The following is a 23,751-nucleotide window of genomic DNA, read 5'->3' as shown; positions in this document are numbered from 1 at the left end:
TTCTCTCTGCAGATATCATACTATGTGTCACTATTCTCAAATCAGCGTCAATCACATCCTGCACTGGATATCTGCACAAATCATGGGTGCTAGGCAGTGGAGGGAATAACGCAGTTGGTACGACTGCAGCAGCCGCTACATTTGGAATGGGTGCAGATGCAGGAGGAGATACATAAGGAGGTGGTGCAGTTGAATCATTTCCTGAATCAGACCTCCGCTCATTCAGTAACTTATTCAACAACTCATCTGATACATGCAAATCTTGTGATGGGTATATTTTCTGCGCATCTAATTGAAAGGCCCTGTCCATACTCCTAATGGCTTCTACTTGTTTCTGCTGATCGTGTACTAAAGCTTTCTCAGCATTCGTCATATGTCTATGTGCGTGCTTCTCTCTACTTTTAGGTCGCTTATTTGCTTCCTTCTTCCAATATCAAATGGCGTCAAATGCAGCTGGTCTAGCTTTCTTACGCAATAATACAGTTTCCAAATATTCTATTCTGGCCATCTCATAACTACCCAACACTGGCCACTGAAGGTCTGGAGCATGTCTGGTTTGTCAATGCCAAATAACATTAAATACAATAAAATACAATAGCGCCTAGGCCGTAGGCAACATACATGTCAAACGCCACCGACCCCTTGGGTGGCGCGGGTTGACCATGTTCCAAGTTACTGTACCCCCTGTACTTACTGATCTTTCTGCGACAGCCTTGTCTTCACCAGACAACGAAGGGACATCAACGGGAGGGTCCCTGTTCAGGCACCATCTGAAAAAACAAAAATGAGGCTTACTAAAAAGAAATGGAAATACGCCAGTCACAAGGTCACAGAACAACGTTTATTACAGTCATATGACTGGGTCTCAGCACCCCACGATGCATGCCCACAAACACTGTGGAGGGAGAGAGCCCCGAGTTACAAGATGTAGCAGCATATATACACTTGCGAATAACATGACAACATACTTGCAATTTCCTCGTCTTCCCACAGACAATTTACTGTCTGGGAGCAGAGCAAGATAGTGCGTGGGGGCATATCGTGTTCTCTGGTACAAGGTAACATTCTCTGTGTGGCTTATCTATGTTGCTCCTAGAGCCTACGGTCAGTCTGCTCCAAAGCTTGGGAATAGGGTTTCTCTGAAGGAGCACGTTTTCAGATGCACATTATTATAATTAACAGTTCAGTGGAGAAAACATAGTTGAGACAGGAGGGCACTTAACTTGTAGATTATCTTTGCTTCTGCAAGCACTTCAAGGTTCTAGAGTGTAAGACAAACAACACGCTCAGCAGAATGTGCATTCCTGTCTCGTGTCAGAAAGTTCATGCCGCGGTCTTCTACTGAATTCAGAGCAAAAATGCAGAATGAGCAAGGAACTGAACAATGCAGCCAAAATGGTGGATAAAACAAAATGGCAACGTGGCCATGGTTATTGTGGCAATTGAATTGTGGTGTGATGCGAGCGTGCTTGGGCCAATATGGATACCTTATAGGACACTGAATATATTTTCACACACCTTCTATCAGCCGCCGGGCCAGTCCACCCTCTCCTTCTTGGAATGGGCCAACTTGGCCTCTTCTCTCCTTCTCTTCCCAACTCCTCCTGCTGGGGGATCTTAACATCTATCTTGACACTCCGGACTCCTCAGGACCTTTCTGCAACCTATGTGATTCCCTTGCTCTTTCCATTTTACCCTCTGGTCCAATGCGCACTGCTGGCAACACCTTGGATGCTCTCATCTCCACAGACATTCCACTCTCTATTCCTCTCAGTACCTCACTCTCATGGACTGATCACTTTATTATCTCTTCTCACTTGAAGCTCTCCTCTCCTTTAGCACTGGCACACCCTACACCACCTTCTGCCTTCAAGGTCATCCGACCCATGAAAAGAGTGTGAGTGGCTGCCTTTAACTCCACCTACTCTCCTCCTTCTACTCCTGCGGCTGACTCCCGCCCTCATACAGCCCTCTCTAATGTTCACTGTTCCATCTCCAACACTCTTGACATTCTTACCCCTGTCATGAGGGTCCGACTGAATCCTGCCAAAAAGTGAAACTCTTGGTACGACTCCGATCTGGCTGCCCTTAAACGCAAGTGCAGAGCAGCGAAACGGAAATGGGGACCTTCTTGTCAACCCTCTGACAAACTGGCCTGCCGCCTTCTTCAACAGCAATATAGACTCTGCATCCGCTCCAAGAAAAGAGTCTACATTCAAGCCTGCATCTCCGCGGCATCTAACAACACAGCCAAACTTTTTAAAGTCTGCAAGGAGCCTGCCAACCCTACTGCAGCTGCATCCTCTACTGCCCCCACTCAGGCCCTTTGCTCGGCCCTGGCCGCACATTTCACCACCAAAACAAAACACATCCTGTCCTTTCTCTCTTCCGTTCCCCCTCCTGCACCAACATCTCTTGGACCCCCTTTGGCCACCCCCAACCTTCCCCCTCTTCTATCCTCCCTCTCACCTGTCACACCTGATGTGGTCTCTAGACTAGCCCAGTCTATTCCTCGCTCATCCCTGACTGTCAATCCCCAATTCAGTACTGGTGTGCTGCTAACGATCTCTGCCTGAACACCAGTAAAACAGAGATTGTCCTCACTGGGACCCCTGCTCCCGCTTTCCCACTTTCACACTGGCCGGCCTCCCTTGAAACTGGACCCTCACCTACCAATGAGGCAAAAAATCTTTTGAGTCATCTTCGACTACACTCTCTCCTTCTCTTTGCACATCTCAAACATTTCCAAAATGTCCCACTAGCAATTGCAGCTCCTAAGAGGTATTCTACCTTTTCTCAATTTCTCCCAGAGGCTCACCAGCCTCTTTCTCAACCTTCCTACTTCTATCCTCTGTCCTCTACAACTCATCCAGAACAGAACCGCAAGACTTATCCTTGGCCTCAAGCCCAGGGACCTCTCCTCTCTGGCACTGAAATCCCTCCACTGGCTTCCCATAGCTGCAAGGATCAATTTCAAGATCCTCTGCATAATCCACAAGGTTTTCTGGGGCCAGGGCCTGCACTATCTACAAGGCTCTCTTCCGAAATACTCTCCTGTGGAGTCCTCCGCTCATCCTCCTCCAACTTTCTGCGTGTGAGCCGCTTTCACAAAGAGAGATTTGAGGGTAGATATTTATCCTCTGCAGGTGCCTCCCTCTGGAAGAGCCTCCCTGCCTCTCTCTGTATTGAGCTGGAGCACCTTAAGTTCCGGAAACTCCCCAAGACCTTCCTCTTCTCGTCCTCCTTCTCTCTTCCTCTACCCTGATAACCTCTGTTTTTTTTCTCCACCCTCATTACTCCTTCTCCTCCCTAACTCCGTCTTTGCACTTGCCTCTGGGTCACTGCACTATGTTCAGCATTACTGCACTTTCTGCTTACACTCTATGAGCGATGCAACCTCTCTGAACTTAACACAGGGCCCTGTTGGACTGGATGCGTTTGTTTCCCCCCTACCCTCTCCTCCTCGAACATCTGTCTGTACGCATACATTACCTAAATGTACTAGGACTAGTAAGTTTGTCGGCCCGCCCTTCCCCCCACCCCCCACCTTTTTCTGTTTTTTCTGTCCCTCCTCCCTAGCTGGGTCGAACGGTAACACTTACTGCACTTGCGCTAGGAGAAATGCTGTCAGGCCTAGTATGCTAGTTTATCTGTTTAGCTCATTCGGAAAATTCAAGGCCTAAGAATGATTACTGTATTCCCTTGTTGCCTTCTCACCTTGAAGCGCTTTGAAGCACTCCATCTGTGTAAAAGCGCTGCATAAAAAAACAATTACAATTACAAATCCAATGATGCACTTAGAAGAAAAAACAGAGCTTGCTGACAGTTTCGTATATTAGCTCTATGTAAAAGTGGTTTCTCGTAAAGCGATCTTAGCTCTTCTTTTATCAGAGAAAGTAAGATAAATGTGGTTTAAAAAGAACTAGAACAAAGCACATCCACATCCTTACCTTTCCAAGGTCTCATAGATGAATAAAGCAAGCCTTATTAATAATTGCTCGATGTTTCAAACAGTAGGGCCGAAGTCCACAGTGATAAGCTATAAAGGCATAAAACCTATTAACAGTTTTTGAATTTTCAATGTGTTCTCTCACTATTGACTTCTATTGTAGAAGACTATTTAACAACTTACATTGCACACTGCGAGCAAGGGGAATTGGTGTGTCCAATTCAATTGTATCATAGGGATGGGAGAATTGAAGGAAAAATTGGGGCAGGGTTCTTTTCAAGAAAATAATATATCTTGGCCCCCAGTGGGGTCATTCTATGTCCCCCAATCTGTAGTGTTTATTATTTGTCTTATTCTCTAGCGAACTTTGGTTAGGTAAAACCCTTTATCTCCTGTTAGCACTGGGCAAAACTTGTATACCATGAACTGGACTGTGCATGCGCAACAAAACCGCTGAATGTGAGCTCTCTGTCTCACTGAGGGAGGGCAGTGGTACAAGGACGTTGACCTGTGGCCAATGGATTGCACCCTCACAAGTCGGCTGGGACAAGGAGCCCCACCCTCACAAGTCGGCTGGGACAAGGAGCCCTTTATCTGGAGCGGGAGCCATCACGGGGTGGAAAGGGTTCTGGAATGAACGGTGGTCATGTGGCCATTAGGTCTGGTAAAATAAAAAAAATGGTGGGACTGGAGGGTGAGGTGATTTAGTCAGGAAGAAACAATTTAAAGTGGTGTATCCTTGGTTCAGTTGGGCTATTGAAGACGCGACTATGTCCAAGCTATACACACTCAGCTGCACTGAAGCTCAGATACATGCATACTTGATGATTTATCTACTACTAGTGTAGGTGATGTGACAATTACAGCCAAAAAACTGCCACGATTGGAAAAGAAAGGGTTTCGAACTGAGCTCCATGGCCACCTGCTGAAGAAGTATTTGTGAGCCAATATAATTCCTGTAGGACTACAAATACAGATTGCCCTGGTCCTCTTTTTAGAGGATGAGGATTATAAAGTGGGATTGAGTCAGATTGCTACAAAATGTAGCAGAGATGTGATGGTACATACGATGAACACAGCGTCAAGGCTGGCTGCCAAAGTCCAAAAAGAATTGTAACTTTATGCGCAAACCTTTTGAATAATTCACTCATTACATCCAAAAGGGAAATTGGAAGCCATGAATAAGGAGGTCGATGAATTTTTTAATTGTAATCTCCAAAAGAAATCAAATAAACTCAATAAAGATATTAGTGTGTTTTCAAAAGAGAAAGCATACCCATACCTCGCCGTTAACTTTAGTCTTCCACCTAACCCCTTTCATAATCAAGGGAAGAGGCAATACAAAAAGAAGTGGGTATCAGTTTCCGACACCAGCAGCTTGTTGACAGATGAGTCGTCAAATCAGGAATCTTCAGATCCGGCACTAGTGAGAATCAACCTATTTAGGCCGGTGTCTGCCCCGAGGCTGCCACTCCCCAGACATCATCAGGGGATACGAGACGGGACGGAGTTGCCCAAACATGTTCAACATGAGCAAGGGGGGTATCCACGCAAACCAAAGAATGCCAAGCAGCAGGAACATGAATTGAGGGTGCATGGCAACAGTTGAAGTGAAGGTCGAGCAACATAAACAAAAACTGCAAGAGAAAAACAAGCCACACACCGACAAAAATAAAAATGTTGGCAGGGGAGGCAATCTTAAAATGTTCTGAACAAATAATACATTCAAACAAGGAACGCCAATCGCAACCTGAGGAACCAGGTCCAGGTGGTAATGTTATCTGGATACAGAGTGGCTGGTAGGACTGGATATATTAAACTTTTTTCGAGATAGGTTCAAGGAGCTCTGAGTTATGCCAAACATGCTTAGGGTTCCTGTGCATGCCACCTCTTCTAGAATTTCTACTGAAGATTTTTGCGTGCTGCAAGAGAAACACTGTTGACAAGGGACTTTACTTTTGAGGGATTTAGACTGATTATTTGTAGTTTGTGAAATGCCCATAGATACTTCAAGTGACTGAAACAGCTTTCAGTGCCATTGACATTCTAAGGTTCCTATGCTTCCAGATCGATGCCCGAACAACAATCTAGACATTGAAGCCACGAGGAAAGGAGCCTTTCCAATAGGTAGGAGCACCAGGTAATATTCTGTCCACACAGGATACAATCGGCAGTTACTTTGCCCGGGTTAACAAGGCTTGCCATCTGCGGAGGAAGCTATCTTGAGATATTTTCTGAATGGATAAATGAAATTGGATTACTTAGGCAGAGTGAAATATTTGTTAATGGATTGCCATAATAGTGATGTGTTTTGGTAATGTATTTGTAATCTGTTAAAAGCATATTCTTTGCTTATTTCTGAAAGAAATTGTAAACAGTGCTTTCAGAAGTAAACCAAATAAATAATAATAATCTTTTCTTAATTTTCAAGGTGCAGCTAACTGTGTCCAATATATTCTTGTATTCTCATCAGATAAGATTCTAGACTATTCCTGGGCAAACCTTCCAGCAACAAACCTGATTATTATTGATAATATTAAATTATTATACATGTATTAATATATATAACGTATGTAATACTAGGATATATATATATATATATATATATGCAAATATATATTTATATATATATTCAGTGAAAAAAACTTTGTTAAAGGGACGTTATGGTTAAGTTGCGCTACTAAAAACCTATGAAATTCAGTGAAAAAACTTTGTTAAAGGGACGTTATGGTTCCAAGTAAAACCGAAAAACCCTTGTAATTCGCCAGTTATGGTAAGCTAAGCAACCATAACTCGCGCCACCACCGTGCACTGCTAAGACTAACACCCAGGACATCAAAGATGACATCACAAATGTCATTGATGACATCACTGATGACATCACATGTCTGGCTCACTATTTTTTCTTTTGCTGACATATCTAGGCCACATGGTTTTCTTCAGTAACAGTCAGAAACTAAGAATTTTATTTTATTTGTAGACATATCCTTCTAGTAGGTTCTTACAGTAATTCCCTTAGAGTACAGTCACATCATATGGGAAAACACAAGCTTGAAAGACAGCAATCCTTTTTGTGCATAAAGATAATCACTAGACTTATGAGCACTTTCTGATAGTTCTGTTGTTTTTTTATGGCTGTACTTTCCCTGTATATGGTCATATTTGTATACATTGTACTCACACTACTTTCCTTAGGGTCCAATCACATCAAGTGATACAGATACATAGGGTAAATAGCAGCTTTGAAACAGAGCAATCATTTATTTGCATGAAACTAATCAGTTAAGTTATGAATTGTTTCTGCTACTACTTGTGCTTTTTTGCTAACTTCACTTTCCCTGTATATGCCCATATTGGTATGTGTTCTTGTGTCTTTGTGTTTTGTCTATAGTAATGCAATTATGTAATACATGGGTTTTATTAGCTACTTATTACATATTTCACAGTACACAAAAATCTATTAAGAAAACAATTATCATTTCATTATTCAACATATTAACATTACGAATATCATACCTTCATCTTGTACGCTGCACACAATGTTATGTTTCTGTATGAGTAGCTTAGTATACTAGATAGAACCCCATAATAGGATGCTATTTATATCAATGCATCGTTCAATGCACTTATTAGGGTATATTTCTTGCAATGATTCTTGACACTTTTTTCGCAACATAATAAGAATCCCTTCTACACATATTTCATGAGAAGTACATACACATGTGATGTCATCAGTGATGTCATCAGTGACATTTGTGATGTCATCTTTGATGTCCTGGGTGTTAGTCTTAGCAGTGCACGGTGGTGGCGCGAGTTATGGTTGCTTAGCTTACCATAACTGGCGGATTTCAAGGGTTTTTCGGTTTTACTTGGAACCATAACGTCCCTTTAACAAAGTTTTTTCACTGAATTTCATAGGTTTTTAGTAGCGCAACTTAACCATAACGTCCCTTTAACAAAGTTTTTTTCACTGAATTTCATAGGTTTTTAGTAGCGCAACTTAACCATAACGTCCCTTTAACAAAGTTTTTTCACTGAATTTCATAGTTATTTAATAGCACAACTTAACAATAATGACTTTGACTTTATATACATGTCATATGGAACTGACTAGATCTCTTCTTATGAACTTGATGTCCGCGAACTTATTTAATGTTCGCGGACATGTTCGGAGAACAGTACCACTACCTAAAAACTGTGGGGGAGGGGGGTGGGGTATATTTGATTGTTATATCACAATATAGGAACATTTAACACATTCAAAAAGCAGCACACAAACACATTATATATAGTAATACATATGAAATGTAACCCATATATGTAACACACTAACCATTCATTTAAATACAATATGTTCTGAAAAGAAGATAAATTGGCTTCCAACATAATTACCTCACAGACACAACAGAACTGAGAACAAGACCAGACCCACTGAATACATAGGACTTATCTTACCAGAAATAGTAAGTGTACTTCATTTTACTCATATATTTATAAACGTTCTGTTTTAGATTAAAAAATATATTATCTTTTTTTTTTTCTCACAGAAATGTCTAGTACTCTGGAATGGCTAGAGGACAATTTCCCACATGAAGAAATGTCACAAGATAGTGAAACTAATGGTAAACACTTTATAATATAAACCATTTATTTATTATTTTTTTTATATACATTTAACATATATATTATTTTTTTGTACAGAGCATACCAAAATAGAAAAAACTTCAGAAAACCCTGTTATGGATAACAGTCTTCACAATATAGAAGAAAAAATGGATGTATTGTTGGCTAATTTTAATAATTTAAAAACTTTTGTAGAAAATCATTTCAAACCAAAAACCTTGTCTCATTGCCCCACATGTACTTGTCCCTCCTCACCATATCCCAGTCAATTATCCCCAAACCCTCTCCATAATCCAAAACGTTTTGATGAGACTTCCATCCCTTCTTCACCTAATACCAATCATGTTGAAACCCCAAATTCTCCTGTTTTTGTTTCTGTTTCTGCCTCACCTTCTCTGTCATAAATTATTAATATATGTTAAATAAAGTTTAATTTTTATATTGTATTGTGAATAGTTTCCGTTTTTTTTTTTAAAAACAATAAAAGTGTCCGCGGACAGTGCGAGTGTTCTGAAATGTTCGTACATAAACGAAAATGGAGGTGTCCTGAAGAACACCACACCTGTTCGTACTGTTCGCTAGCAAGTTGAAACTGTTCTAAGAACACACACGGTGTCCTGAATTGTTCGTAAACAAACAAAAATTAAAGTGTCCTAAAGAACACTATACCTGTCCGGTACTGTTCGCTAGCAAGTTCAAACTGTTCTAAGAACGCTATTGGTGTCCTGAAATGTTCGTACGTAAACGGAAATGGAGGTGTACTGAAGAACACTATACCTGTTCTTACTGTTCGCTACCAAGTTTAAACTGTTCTAAGAACACACGCGGTGTCCTGAAATGTTCGTTTCACGTGTGACGCACTTTTAATTACTTCAGAACCCAAACAGTGTCCGTAGGACATCAATGCGCATGCGCTAACCAATCTCTGTGCACTTGGTGTCCTGCGGACAGGCACTTCCTTCACGGACTAGTTCGCGAACGGATCATATGACCGCGCCCACGCTCATCGTGTGTCCTGAAATGCGGACACTGTTCGTGTCCCTGAACAATTTAAAAGTACATTTTCAGTTAATCCATAATATTTTTCAATAAAATCTCACCATGGCACAAGTCCCACATAGCAATCTTGAGTTTCTATATACCTTTTGAAACTTTCCGATCCTTTTTTTGTGTTCGATCTGTCCGCGGACAGTGCGCATGTCCGCGAACCGCGCACAAGCACCCCTATAAAAGACCACGCCCAAGAGCTTATTCCCATTGTGTTTCTGGCTATTATTCAGAACACAGTGATTTTTGCTGCCACCTGCAGACTACACCATCATCGAGATGGCATCCTTGGCTGCTGAACTGCCACTTGGTGCTGCACCTGCTTCAGCACCGCCCTCACCCCCTCCACCACCACCACATCCCCAAGGGCCTGAAGAGGGGAACAGGAGTGAGGAAGCGGAGGAGGAAGAAGAGGATGATGAGAATGAGGTAGAGGAAAACCCTACTACCCGCACTAGGCGTGAGTCTTGGGTGTGGCGGTTATTTACCATTCATGGTAATGTTCCTAAGGCTCGTGCGAACCGTGTTACCTGCAATGAGTGCAAAATGATACTCAGTCGCGGGAAGCACGGTAAGTACAGCTTTGGGACCACTACTATGAAGCGACACCTGAGGTCATTTCACTCTGGGGCTATTCGCAGGGTTGTACCTTGCGAAGAACGTAGCAGGTTGATTTCCTCTACTTCATCCTCTGTTTCTGATCCTGTCACCACAAGGACCACCTCTGTGGGACAGCATCTTCCTCAAGCTGCCTCACAGGCCATACAGAATGCTGATGACCCTTACCTTTTGAGGGTCACAGTTGTATGTATGTACTGTGACACAGTACTCTGCAGGGGGGAGCGACTTCGGAGTGCTTTTGAGACTATCGTCACAGAGCATGAGAAGACCTGCTCACTACCCAAATAAAACCCACTCTACATCTTCCTCTCTCAGCTCGCCCTTTCTTATCCCTGTGGTTGGTGTCCCCCCCTTTACCCTCCTTTACCCTCCTCTCCTAGTGTGTCGTGTCTGAAAAACCAAAAAAAATACAAAATTACAAAAATCAAAAAAAGATGAGGCTCTTTTCAGAGCCGCCTTTCCCAGTTAAAAAATAGAAGTGAAAATAAATGAAGCAGGGCTCTTTGTATTTTTTAGAAGTCCGCGGACAGTTCGAGAACATTAAAAAAATTGGATTGCTACTCCATCAAAAACATTGTAATTTTCTCTGGAAAGAAGTAGTGGCTCTGAAAAGAGCCTTTGGGTGGTGTTTGTAAGTCAAAAATTGTAAATGCTTAACATCTACTTCAAAATCATTGTTGTAATTCCAAAAAAGGTCGCAATGCATTTTGTACATTTCTCAGAAAAATCTGATTGCCAGCATAAGTAAGATGGACTCCATCTCTGCGAAAAATGTATGTACTACAAAACATAATATTTTCATTGTGAAAAGAAGACATGCCAAAATCTCTTAGAAAGGCACAAACAGCCTTATTAACATTGCGCCTTGCTTTTTCCATTTGTGGACCAAATGAAGAAGAACGAAGCCACATTTGTCTCTGCGCAATCCGTGAAAATATCACTTGAGAATTAGGAAACATGTCCATAACCTTCCTAAGTCCTTCTTTCATAGCAAATTGCAAAAATATTCCAGTCACATGTCCTAAACTGTTCCCTCCACAATGAATTACAATTATGTCTGGATGTTGCTCTGGCTCCAAAGTAGCACAGAGACAACCACTTCATTCCACGTACTCCATGCCAGTGTACTTCCACATGTGGGAATCCAAGATCTACAGCTACTCCACAGCTTTCTGCATGCACCTTCAACCAATGTATCCACGAATCTCCTAAAATCCAAACAATCTGTTTTCTGAAACACACAGCCATAGCTATCTTTTGTTCTCTCAGCAAAAAATCTCTCCTGGCACAACACACCCACCAAACTTCCCTGACCAATCCCTTTCAGTGCTTATTCTCATTTGCATGACTTCTGAACCCAAAAATCCCCTGATGTAACTCCCGATGTCCGCGAACTACCGCCATGTCCGCGGACATATCGTAACATGAACAGCCCTTCTACCATTTCCGCTACACTCTCTCTGCCATTCCCTCATTGGATGTACCTCATAAATCACATGACCATGCACCAATCACATTCAAGACCTCTACATCTAACTGCATCATCATAGATCAGCACTGCAAATGTACTCTGAATCTCTCTGAGTACAAGTGTCATATCATTGGCAAGCAGCATCTACCAGAAATACTGTACAAATCTTCAAGATTTCTACTTGCAGCTCCATGCATAGCCATATGCATGAACACAAACCTCAGGTATGCATATTTTCTGTATAGTAGATGAACACATTTTCAAACAGACTTTTACCTTGTAAAATCTGTAAAATGAATTTACTGTACTTTTTTCAATTTCCTAAAATCAACTATCACTTATAAACCTTTATACTATTTACTTTCTTTATACACACACACTCAAATCATGTTAAACTAACATTTTTTAAATGAAATATACAGACTACATATATTCAAACAAAATTGCATGCAAACACAATCTATGTTTAAACCTTTATAAAAATACTTATACAATTTCATATTTTTTGTTTTTATTTATTTATTTACTTAATTACTTTAAATTAGACATGACATTGAGGCGCTATTACCTAGAACAGTTTACTTACAGAAATAGTGGTATTCACTAATATATTATAAATTTCACAAGACATAGTAAAGTTATTTTTTTTTTGCTACAGTTAGTCATTCAATACAATTTGTTCATTAAGAACATATCATATGTACTGAACTGATGCAATGTATCTTATGTAAATAAATTAGTTTAATGGTTTTACAGAAGGCACTGAGGATTTCAATTAAAAAAATCAATATCTAAATTAAAAACAGTGCTATATACAAACAAAGTTACTAATTTGAAGCTTTTACAATTGCAGTGAAGACCAGTTTCCTGAAAAGAAGCAGCCGAATTCGAAGAAGAAAGAAAAACTAAGACGTTACCTGTTAATTAAAAAAAAAAGTAAGTAAAATATCCCCATAATATTTGTATTATTAATCAAATATACTATAACGTTAATACAAGCTATTTCAGTTTCTAAAAATAGAGATTTTGTACCATTTTGTCCAAAAATTTCCATGTCTTAAACAGCGATTTATAGCCAGAATGGCCCACAAATTTCTATTTTTGGACACACAAATTACCCAACTGAACCACTACAATTTTCATATTATAGAACAAACCATTGTTTTAATTGTATACATTAGATTTACTATTTGTACTTTTCCACACCACTAGCTTACTTTTTATTGTCATCTGAACCCCAGTTTAGTAACACATAAATTCAAGAATACCTATCCCTACTAGTTTTAGTTCCCAATGCACAATCACACACCATTACATACATATTTATCATCTTACTCAAACACTCATGCACACAGCACACATACATTCCAGAACACCCCAACCCATATCTTCTTTATTTTTTTCAACAGACCCTAAAGAATGCCTACCAAAAGTCAAGTCTGTAGAAAGCAACGCAAAAGTAGAGCAAATGAAAATAAAGGTGTCCAACATAAGCATCCATCTCTAGCAGAATTTGTAAAAAAAAGTTGAAACAAAACAGCTAATACAATCATTTAGTGAAACACAAGAAGTTTCAAGTACAACAACTTCGCTTCCTCTATCAAAATGTAAAACAAACCAAAAAACAATTAACAGAAAATCAGCTATCAGTACAGATAAAACTACTTCTTCAAATTTTAATATGGTGCAAAGTAAGCATACCAAGAAAAGTATTTTAGCCAAAATATACCGTCACAAAGTCGTTCAAAATCTTATAAAAACAGGAGAGAAATCAGGTTCAAAGCTTAAAACCTATCGTAGGAAATTAATCTTAGAAGCATTGATGGACAGTGCAATTCTTCTCAAAAGAAATTTATTTATTTTACTGTTAAACAAAATGAAACCACTAACAAAACTAATAACTAAATTACAAAAAAGACTTCTCAATAAGCGAAATATCAACAGAAAGAACTTCTTAAGTATCAGCGGAGGTGAATGGAATCACACTACAAGCACAGAACCATATTTTAATGAAGAAGCGTACAAACAAAAGCAAACAAATACAATTGCCATACATAGCAGTGGTCGAGGTTATGAAAAAGTGAATAATACCATAATGGAACAAGAAGTACTTCTTACAAAAATATGCCCTGAAAACTTAGAATTACCCCTCCATTCAACTGAATCAGAACGTCTAGTGTACAAATGGCCATGCACGTCAATGTGTAACATTCCCAAACAATGTTTCAAATCTTTATGCCAATTCCTCAATAAATATGTAAAAAGCAAAGACAAAATCAAAATTAAATTACTGCAAAATATAGATACCTGTCCAGTGCGCAAGTACACAGGACTACAAGGACATTCATTGGCCTGCATTACAGGACCTACTTGTAAAACCACTTTCCATGATATCAAAAGGATATCAACACAACATTCAACTATAAGAAATCTAGTCTATAAACTGTACTATGCTAAAAGTCCTGCTTTAGCACTAGCAAAGTTAAATAACATCCTTCTACATGGTACAGCAAAAGACCTACTTGAAGAAATTCACTATATTCAGAAAAAATATTTTGGAAGTGAAAGCCAATTACAGAATGAAATAGCTTTAAACCAATTAAGCAACAATTCTACATATGGCAACCTTTTGCTAAACACATACAAAAAAGAAATACTAAAATTTAAAAGTACATCAGCTGAAGTACCAAACCATGTATGTGTATGTTGCCGTAGAATTTTTTTTATAAAAGTAACACAAAAACTGTGGACCTATCATACAAAATAGAAGACAATGAAGATTCTAAATGGTTTGAATTAGCTCTCTACCTTGTAGCAGAAAACAAATATGAAATAACTGAGCCCTTAATACTTTGCAGTTATTGCACTACAAAACTTGACAACAACCAAACTCCTTCACGTTCTATCAGAAATAATTTGGAATTATACCCAGTACCAAAACCTCTACAACAACTTAATTTATATGAGAGCATCATAATTCAAACAGTACACCCATTTCAAGCAATAATACGCCTTCAACCAAAAACAGCAAAATTACCTCCCTCTGAATTGGTAAAAGGCATTCGTGGAAAAGAAGTTTATTTACCATTAAATCTAAAAGAAAATGTGCATACTCTAGGAGTGCAACGTCCAATGCAGCAAGCTTTAATTATATTAGTAAATGGAGTACCTACAAAAGACAAAAAAATATGGCAACAGCTGGTAGATTTATATAAAGTTAGACAAGCCTTGCAATATCTTAAAGAGAATAATGAATATTACAAAGAAATTAATATTGAAGAAAACTTGAAAGATACAACTGAAATAATTCAAGAAACACAAGAAGCTGGTCAATTTGAGCTACTAGATCCTGCTACAATATCAAATACTTTAGACCATTATACAATTCATCCTTTGCACTGTAATGACACCGTACAAGATGTACTGGAAACTTACCAAATGCGTCAAACAAAAGGGTCACCAATCAGTATATGGGAAAAAAGTATAGAAGCACGTGCTTTTCCTCTACTCTTTCCTACTGGCAAAGGAGGAAGATATGATGATAGACCTATTCAAATATCAGCTTCAGAATACCGCTCATTACGGATGTATTCTGAAGATCCCAGATTTAGACAAAATTTGGAATACATATTCCACTTACTCTTTGAAAGTGAACTAGCAACTTTATGTTACGGAGTTGCACACATATTAAAATCAGGATCACACTTTCAAAATTTGACAGCTACACAATTATTAGAGAAAGTGCAACAAAGGGATTAGGTTTTATAATCAAATATTACAAATCTATTAGCAAATATGCGTGGTACTAAAGAGTACTGGTTTCGACGTCATGGAGATGTACGTTGTATGATCAGAAACCTTGGCCCACCCACTTGGTTTGTTACATTAAGTTGTGCAGAATATGCGTGGGAAGATTTACATGATTTCCTACGCATATCAAATAAAAACAAAACAAACATAGATATTCTAACACCTGGAGAACTTTGTTCTTTGGATCCTGTTAATGCTTCAAGATATTTTCACCATCGCTTCATTGCTATGCTACATTTTATTTGTAATAAAACTGTTCCTCCCCTTGGAGAAGTGCAACACTTATTTTGGAGAAAAGAAAACCAAGCCAGAGGAGCACCACATATCCACATGCTTTTATGGATTAAAGATGCTCCTAAATTTGGTCAAGACAGTTATGCCACTGTTTTACAGTTTATTGAAAAATATGTCACTTGTGAAATTCCACCAGAAGCCACAAATAGTGATCTTCATGCACAAATTTTACAATTTCAAAGACACAAATGTGGAAAATATTGTCGTCGCAAATACAAAAACAAAGGCAAATAATACACCAAATGCCGATTTGGTTTCCCTAGACCAGTTACAAATACAGGTCAAGTAAACAACCTCATGTCTTCAGTTAGACATAGGGCCTCATTCCAAGTACGGCGCTAACCAATGGCGCTATTAACGCCTTGGTTGACGCCGTACCCGGACCAGCAGCGCCTTGGTGGATGGCGGAATTACCGCCCCATTCCAAGGTTGGCGGGGCGGTAATTCCCCATTCACCAAGGCTCTTCCCCATTCCCAAATGAGCCCCCATAGGGCTCAATGGGAATGGGGAAGATGCAAATAATGGTGACCGTTCATTACGGACACCGTTATTGGCTTGGAGGCCCCTTTGCGCCCTCGACTTTAACACCTGCTCAAAGCAGGCGTTAAGGGCGAGGGCGCAAAGGGAACTCGGAGTATGGCGGTAAGGGATGAGGCCCATAGTGTTAAAGGTAAGTCACCTAAAAATACATATTACATAAAAAGAAAAGAAGAAGAAAAATATATCAATGATTATAATGCAATCATTGCCCACTTATGGAATGCAAACATAGATGTGCAGTACATTGCAGACAATTCTACTGCAGTTGCATGATATGTCACAGCATACTTAACTAAAGCAGAACAGACAGAGCTCCAAGACCTCTGGAATGACCTGTCATCAGATAAAACAGTATCTCAGAAATTATACAGCTTGGGCATAAAAATGCTCACCCATAGAGAATGTGGATCTTATGAAGCAGCTGATCGTTTAACTGGTACTTCATTGTATGGTAAATCTGAAAATATAGTATGGCTAAGTCTTGGTCCAGCTAAATCTAGAAAAAGAGTTCTAAAATCATATGAAGATATAGAAACAATAGCCAAACATGATCCCAACAGCCAAGACATTTTAAAAAACAATTTATTGGACACATACTACCCAAACAGAAGTAATACTTTGGAAAACATGTGTCTATACCAAATAGCCCAAAACTACACATACAAAAATAATATGAAACCTGATGAAAAAAAGGTAAATATAGAGTGACAGACTGTGAAGGCAGCTTAGTTAAACTCACTAAACCAAATTTAATGAATCATATCAAATTGTCATTGAAGAATCCTCAACATAAAGAAGTATATTACATGTCCCTGCTACAACTCTTCAAACCATGGAGAAAAGAAGAACAATTACTAGATAACTATGACTCATATGAGGATGCTTTCAAAGCAAATGAAAGCACTATAACTGATGTAAACTTTACACAGTACAAAACAATGTTGCACAATGAACAGCAACATGAAGAAGAACTCCAAGCCCAACTAGATAAGGATACTCCTGACAGTAGTCAACCTTCTGTAACAGGAAGCCAAGAACCACTGGGAGAACCACTAATAACAAATGAGGCAGAATTAGCTATGATAGAAGTAGAAAACACCATGTGTCAGTATGAAGATAAGGAAGACTTAACTATACTACAATCAAAACTAAACAATGAGCAAAGTAGCATTTTTCAAAAAGTAACAAAACAAATTGCACATGGTGTAAAACATGAAAATAAAGAATGTTCCTGCCATAATTATAAACCTATACTACTGTACGTCAGTGGTGAAGCTGGTTCTGGCAAAACATTCCTAATCAAAATCATTAGTAAGTTCCTTCAACAATTGACAAACAACAAACTGTCAGCTGTTGTCACTGCCCCCACAGGTTTAGCTGCCTACAACATAGGTGGTGTTACATTACACCAATTACTACTATTACCAGTAGAACACCAGAACAAATTAGACTATTACAAACTTTCTGCAGAAGCTGCAATGGAATTACGCAGAGTATTGAAACAAATGAAAATGCTACTAATAGATGAAGTGAGCATGGTCTCCAACCTGATGTTAGCTTTGATTCACCTCAGATTACAAGAAGTACTCAAAACAGACTATGAAGAGCTCTTTGCAGGAAAACACATTATTGTTTTTGGAGATCTGCTTCAATTAACACCAGTAAAAGGTGAACCTATTTTTAAAACATTAGGGCACAAACTCTGCTGTAAAACTGTTGGCAGCATTGGAAATGTCAACCTTTGGCAACATTTCCAATACAGAGAATTAACAGAAAACATGCGCCAATCTGCAGATCTAACTTATGCCAACATTTTAAAAAGTTTGAGAGTTGGTATACTTTCTAAAGAAGCAGAAGCAACATTGACAACCCGGCACATTAATGCACTTTATGGTGATAATGCATGTGCTACAGATGTTATGGAACAATTAGCCCACAAAAATGTCAATTGTATGGCCTTAATGCCAACTCTTGCAAGCTGTCTCAAATTCAATGAAATAATGTTAAGTAAAGAAATGCAACCAATAATGGAAATTAGCGCCACAGACAAACTAGATGTACATGGTATGACACTACCCATGTGTGACCAAGCCACAAAAAGACTAAATAATTTAGAAAAATCAATCTCAAACACAGCAGGCTTAGAAAAGATGTTAAAATTATCCTTAAATTGCAGAGTAATGCTTAAACGTAACCTTGACGTGGACCAAGGACTAGTTAATGGAGCACTGGGTACAGTTGTTGGCTTTCAAACATGCCCGCGTGACAACAAAATTCAGTTTGTCAATATACTCTTTGACAAACTTTTAGAAGTAAAACGGATAGGACGCTCAACAGCTAGATTCCTTCTCTTCAAAGATATGTATGTACGCAGAGAACAATTTTCTCTAACTCTTGCATACGCAGTCACGATTCATAAATCACAAGGTCTTACCCTACACAAAGCAATGATAGATATTGGTAACACAGTCTTTAAAGAAGGCATGAGCTACGTAGCACTATCACGCTTACGTACACTTGACAGTCTATTTCTAATCAACTTTGATGCAAGTAAAGTAAACGCTGATATTCCTTGCATTTTAGAATATAATAGACTTCGCTCACTATACACTCCCCATCTAAACACATATTCTGTTCCACAAAAACTAAAACGTTGTAAAAGAAAACTAAATCAAACAGAAATGCAACAGGACGTCACTGCAAATCCTCCAAAGAGAGTAAAAGAAACTAATACTTCATCAAGTACCACAAACAAAAAAGAATCAATTAGAGAAAGTAAACCAGGTACTTCTTTAAAGAAGGAAGACAAACTCCAAAAAAAGCACTTAGATACAGAACTACCTGGACCATTTAAATTCTCAAATATAGTTGGTGTAAGTTGCTATGCAAATGTAGCAATGAATATTCTATTTCAATTACCACCAATTGTTGACAAAATTTACTTACACAGTACAGACCCTTTGTGTTTGCAAATGTTAGTACTTCACAGAAATGCAGCAAACAATCCTGACAACACATATAGTGTTTTTGGAATAAGACGACACTTGGACTACTGTGCTGGAATGGTGAGATTCACTATAAACTCACAGGAAGATCCACAAGAATTTCTAATGTACTTACTATTAGTACTGGAAAACAAAAACATACCTATAAATGAAATCTTCCAGATTTCATACATGTGGAAACATACATGCACTCTGTGCAACAATGTGACACAAGAAGAAATTCCCAATGAACGCTTCATATATATATCAATACCAAATTGTGAATCCATTCCATTTCAGCAACTTGTACAAAATGCAAACCATGGTAGATTATGCTCTACCTGCAATTCAGATAATCGCTCCACGTTAGTAATACAAACACATAGTAAATATGTAATACTAATGCTTCTACGTTACAATGCAGATGGTACCAAAAACAACTGCAAGCTGACTGGATTCACACATAGTCAAATATCACTTGGTAAGAAAACCTTCACAACAATAGGTATAATTTACCACGCAGGAGCCACAACCAATTCAGGGCACTACACGGCATATATAAAAAAGAAATGTGGATGGTTTGAATGTAATGATAGTACCATTACTCTAAAGCAGAGATTACCAGCAAATCTTACAAACGCTTATTTGATGTTCTTAAAACCAAAATTTGATAAATAAACTGTATTTAAACCTTTAAGTAAATGTGTGTTAAAAACATTTACAGGGTAATTCATAGAATTTCGCAGAAAAGTGTCGCAAGCGGCTGGCGCAGAGTGTCCGCGTGCGATTGACTGCGCCAGGCACGTGCGCTAAAACCGATTTCCGCGCACAGCGTATTCATGGATTTTAGGCTCCCAAACCAGCCGTGGCGCAGAGTATCGCAACGACCCTGCAGCAGCGCCAGTAACGCCCCCAAGAACGCCCTCGCGCAAGGAAAAGCCATCAAAATCGCTAAATCATCGCAAAGGGCTGCGCTAACCCTGGACCAGTTTACAGGGCTGCCAAACAAGGAACGCAAAGCGGGTAACGTTCATATCAGGGGTACGCGGGAAGTTTTACACGCGATTAGCCAGGGTACGTGTATTACAGGGGTACGCGGGAAGTTTAACACGCGATTGGCCAGGGTACGTGTATTAGAGGGGTACGCGTGAAGTTTTACACGCGATTAGCCAGGGCACGTGTATTACAGGGGTACGCGGGAATTATCACACGCAATTTGGCTGGGTAGGTGTATTACAGGGGTACACGGGAAGTTTTACACGCGATTTGGCTGGGTACGTGTATTACAGGGGTGCGCTGGAATTATCACACGCGATTTGGCCAGGTACGTGTATTACAGGGGTGCGCGGGAATTATCACACGCGATTTGGCTGGGTACGTGTATTACAGGGGTGCGCGGGAATTATCACACGCGATTTGGCTGGGTACGTGTATTACAGGGGTGCGTGGGAAGTTACACACGCGATTAGGCTGGGTGGGTCCTCAAAGGTGTTCCCTGTACACCCTCCACGGCCCCTGCAGGCAGCCCACAAAACAGGGGACTACCCTGCACACCTGCTCATGTCCCCCTGCACCCCCACCCCCCAGCCACCAGGGGCACCCTCCACCAGGCCCCCACTCATGTCTCCCACCACCCCACCCCCCAGCCACCAGGGGCAGCCTCCACCAGGCCCCCACTCATGTCTCCCTGCACCCCCATACCCCAGCCACCAGGGGCAGCCTCCACCAGGCCCCCACTCATGTCTCCCACCACCCCCACCCCCCAGCCACCAGGGGCAGCCTCCACCAGGCCCCCACTCATGTCTCCCACCACCCCCACCCCCCAGCCACCAGGGGCAGCCTCCACCAGGCCCCCACTCATGTCTCCCACCACCCCCACCCCCCAGCAGTGCAGGGGCAGCCTCCAGCAGGCCCCCACCCATGTCTCCCACCACCCCCACCCCCCAGCCACCAGGGGCAGCCTCCACCAGGCCCCCACTCATGTCTCCCACCACCCCCACCCACCAGCCACCAGGGGCAGCCTCCACCAGGCCCCCACTCATGTCTCCCACCACCCCCAAACCCCAGCAGTGCAGGGTCACCCTCCACCAGGCCCCCACTCATGTCACCCACCACCCCCACCCCCCAGCCACCAGGGGCACCCTCCACCGGCAGCAGAAGGTGGGAGTGCTCGGGCTCTGGGGGGCAGTAGTTCGGCCTTCCGGGCAGGAGCGTGGTATTCCGTGTGCGTACGCGTGGCCAGCTTGGTAGGGAGTGATTTTGCACGTGAAAATCCTGCACGTCAGCGTGAAAACTGAGGAAAGGCCCTCAGCGCGTAAGCGCGTCTGTGACGTGACCCGCACAGGTGTTTCCCACACAGCACGTGATGACAGAGCACACGTGGAAAGACTGCACGTCAGAGTGTAATTGCGTGTGATTGGTGGAAATGGCCCTACACGCAGAAGTGACAAAGCGTGTGATTGGTGGAAATGGCCCTACACGCAGAAGTGACAAAGCGTGTGATTGGTGGAAATGGCCCTACACGCAGAAGTGACAAAGCGTGTAATTGGTGGAAATGGCCCTACACGCAGAAGTGACAAAGCATGGAATAGGTGGAAATGGCCCTAGCGCGTACACGCCGCGTAAGTGACGCTGGACGTGTGGGCCTGTATAAAAGGTACGTGTAGAACACGTTTTCCTTGTACGTGCTTTTCGTGGAGAGCGAGTGGGTGAATTCTGTACTTCTTGTCGTTTCACACGCGATTTACTTCACGGCGTTTCAAGTTCGTATTCCCTGTTACCTCTGACAGCTTTTTCTCTTTTTTCTCTTTTACTGGTTTACCTGGGCCTGTTCCCTCAAACAGTGTTCCCTTCTACTGTTGTCCTGTCTCCTCAGACAGCGGACAAATCTTCTTTTGGCGGGGGTGTTGCCAACCAAACGTGCTCCTTTTACACGCTCGTTTACCAGGCAGACGGTGAGTCACGCACGTATCTAGCATCTGTGCTTGCCCCGTGTGTAGCCTACCCCTTCAGAGGTCATTCTAGGCTGAGTGTGACACGCATACGTTCATTCTTGTGTTACTGGGTGCCACAGCGTAGTGCAGGTTTTTCTTTCTGCACACGTGGTCTAGGAGGGGTTGCGTGCACGTCATCTCCCTTTTTTGGGCCTCCTGTGCTTTGCGTGACCCGTCATCTTTCCCCAGGGGTTACATTCAGCCTTGCTAGAGCACTAGGGTACAATTACCATCTGGTACCCAACCCCTTTGACCCCCAATTGCCCAGGACAATAGTCTACATCCACTCCCATACGCACATTAACATCAGTGCCATGGCTGGGAGGCGAGGATTCCGTAAGGGTGGCAAAGGTGGAAGAGCCACAAGTGGTGGCCGTGGTGGATCCGGTAGGGGACGTGGTCGTAACTTGCAGGGTGAGCTTGTCCCCCCATGTGTGGAGGACCAGTCACGGGCACCCACAATCCCCCCCTTTGCCCCCCTCCCATTGAGGCTGATGTGGCTGACACAATCCATGCTCAGCCCTTGTTGGACCAGCCCATTGTGGCACCAGACCTGGCTGACTCCATGGCTGACTTCCAGGTCAGCAGGGCTACGACACGTGCGCTGGTGCACGTTGATGCCATCATGCCACGTGGATCTGGGGCAGCAAGGTCATCTGCTGCACCAAGGAGGCAGGGCGGAGAGGCTGCAGGGGCAGCTGCGGCTCCATCCACCCCAGCCCTCACACACCCAGCCAGGACAGTGTCGGTCCTAGTCCATGCTGCTGACATTCCCCCTGACACCATCACACTAGAGCCAATGCCTGCACCAACTCCCATGCTGAGTGTTCAATCCCACACTCCTGATACAGAGTCCACCAGGGCTCCTGCCCCTAGTGTCCAGAGCGGCGCAGGACACTCAGGATCACCACCACCTTCCAAGCGGAAGAGGAAGAGTGCTCGTCCGGCACAGGCTGATGCCCCAGACACGGCTACACAGTCCGGCCTGTCCAGGAAGCCCAGCTTCACGGATGACGAACTGAATGCACTTGTCGAGTATGTGTCCGGACATGACAACGAGATGGTCATTGTTGCAGGATCCAAGACCACACCTGCACAACGCCAGGCACACTGGCAGACCGTTGCGGACATCGTAAGTGCCCTTGGAATCGTGAGGCGCACAGCCAATGATTGCTATAAGCGCTGGAATGACCTAAAGCGCAGGGCAAAGAGTAAGCTGGCCTCAAGTCATGCCGCAACTCTAGTGACTGGAGGTGGGTCTCCAGTAGTAGACATGGAACTCACTCCACATGAGTCAGTCGCTGGGACCTACGTCACGGAGGAACAGATCCAAGGCGTGGGAGATCTGGCTGATTACGAGGCATTGTCCGGTGAGTGCACATGCATGTGTGTGTCATCCATGTGCATGGTGTGTGTGT

The 23,751-nt window shown here is 41.8% G+C and overlaps 1 long non-coding RNA gene across 1 annotated transcript in view; it reads right to left on the bottom strand.

The window, feature by feature from the left end:
- Window positions 1–692: 692 nt before the first annotated feature.
- LOC138516575 (uncharacterized) overlaps window positions 693–23,751 on the bottom strand; it is a 250,151-nt gene continuing 227,092 nt past the window's right edge. The window contains exon 3 of the long non-coding RNA XR_011282287.1: window positions 693–770. This is a non-coding gene — a long non-coding RNA (uncharacterized lncRNA). The remainder of the gene's footprint in view (window positions 771–23,751) is intronic.

This window comes from Ambystoma mexicanum, chromosome 6q, assembly GCF_040938575.1.
Source record: "Ambystoma mexicanum isolate Mex_15411 chromosome 6q, UKY_AmexF1_1, whole genome shotgun sequence".
NCBI lineage: Eukaryota > Metazoa > Chordata > Amphibia > Caudata > Ambystomatidae > Ambystoma > Ambystoma mexicanum.
This window is presented reverse-complemented; position numbering and strand designations above follow the sequence as displayed.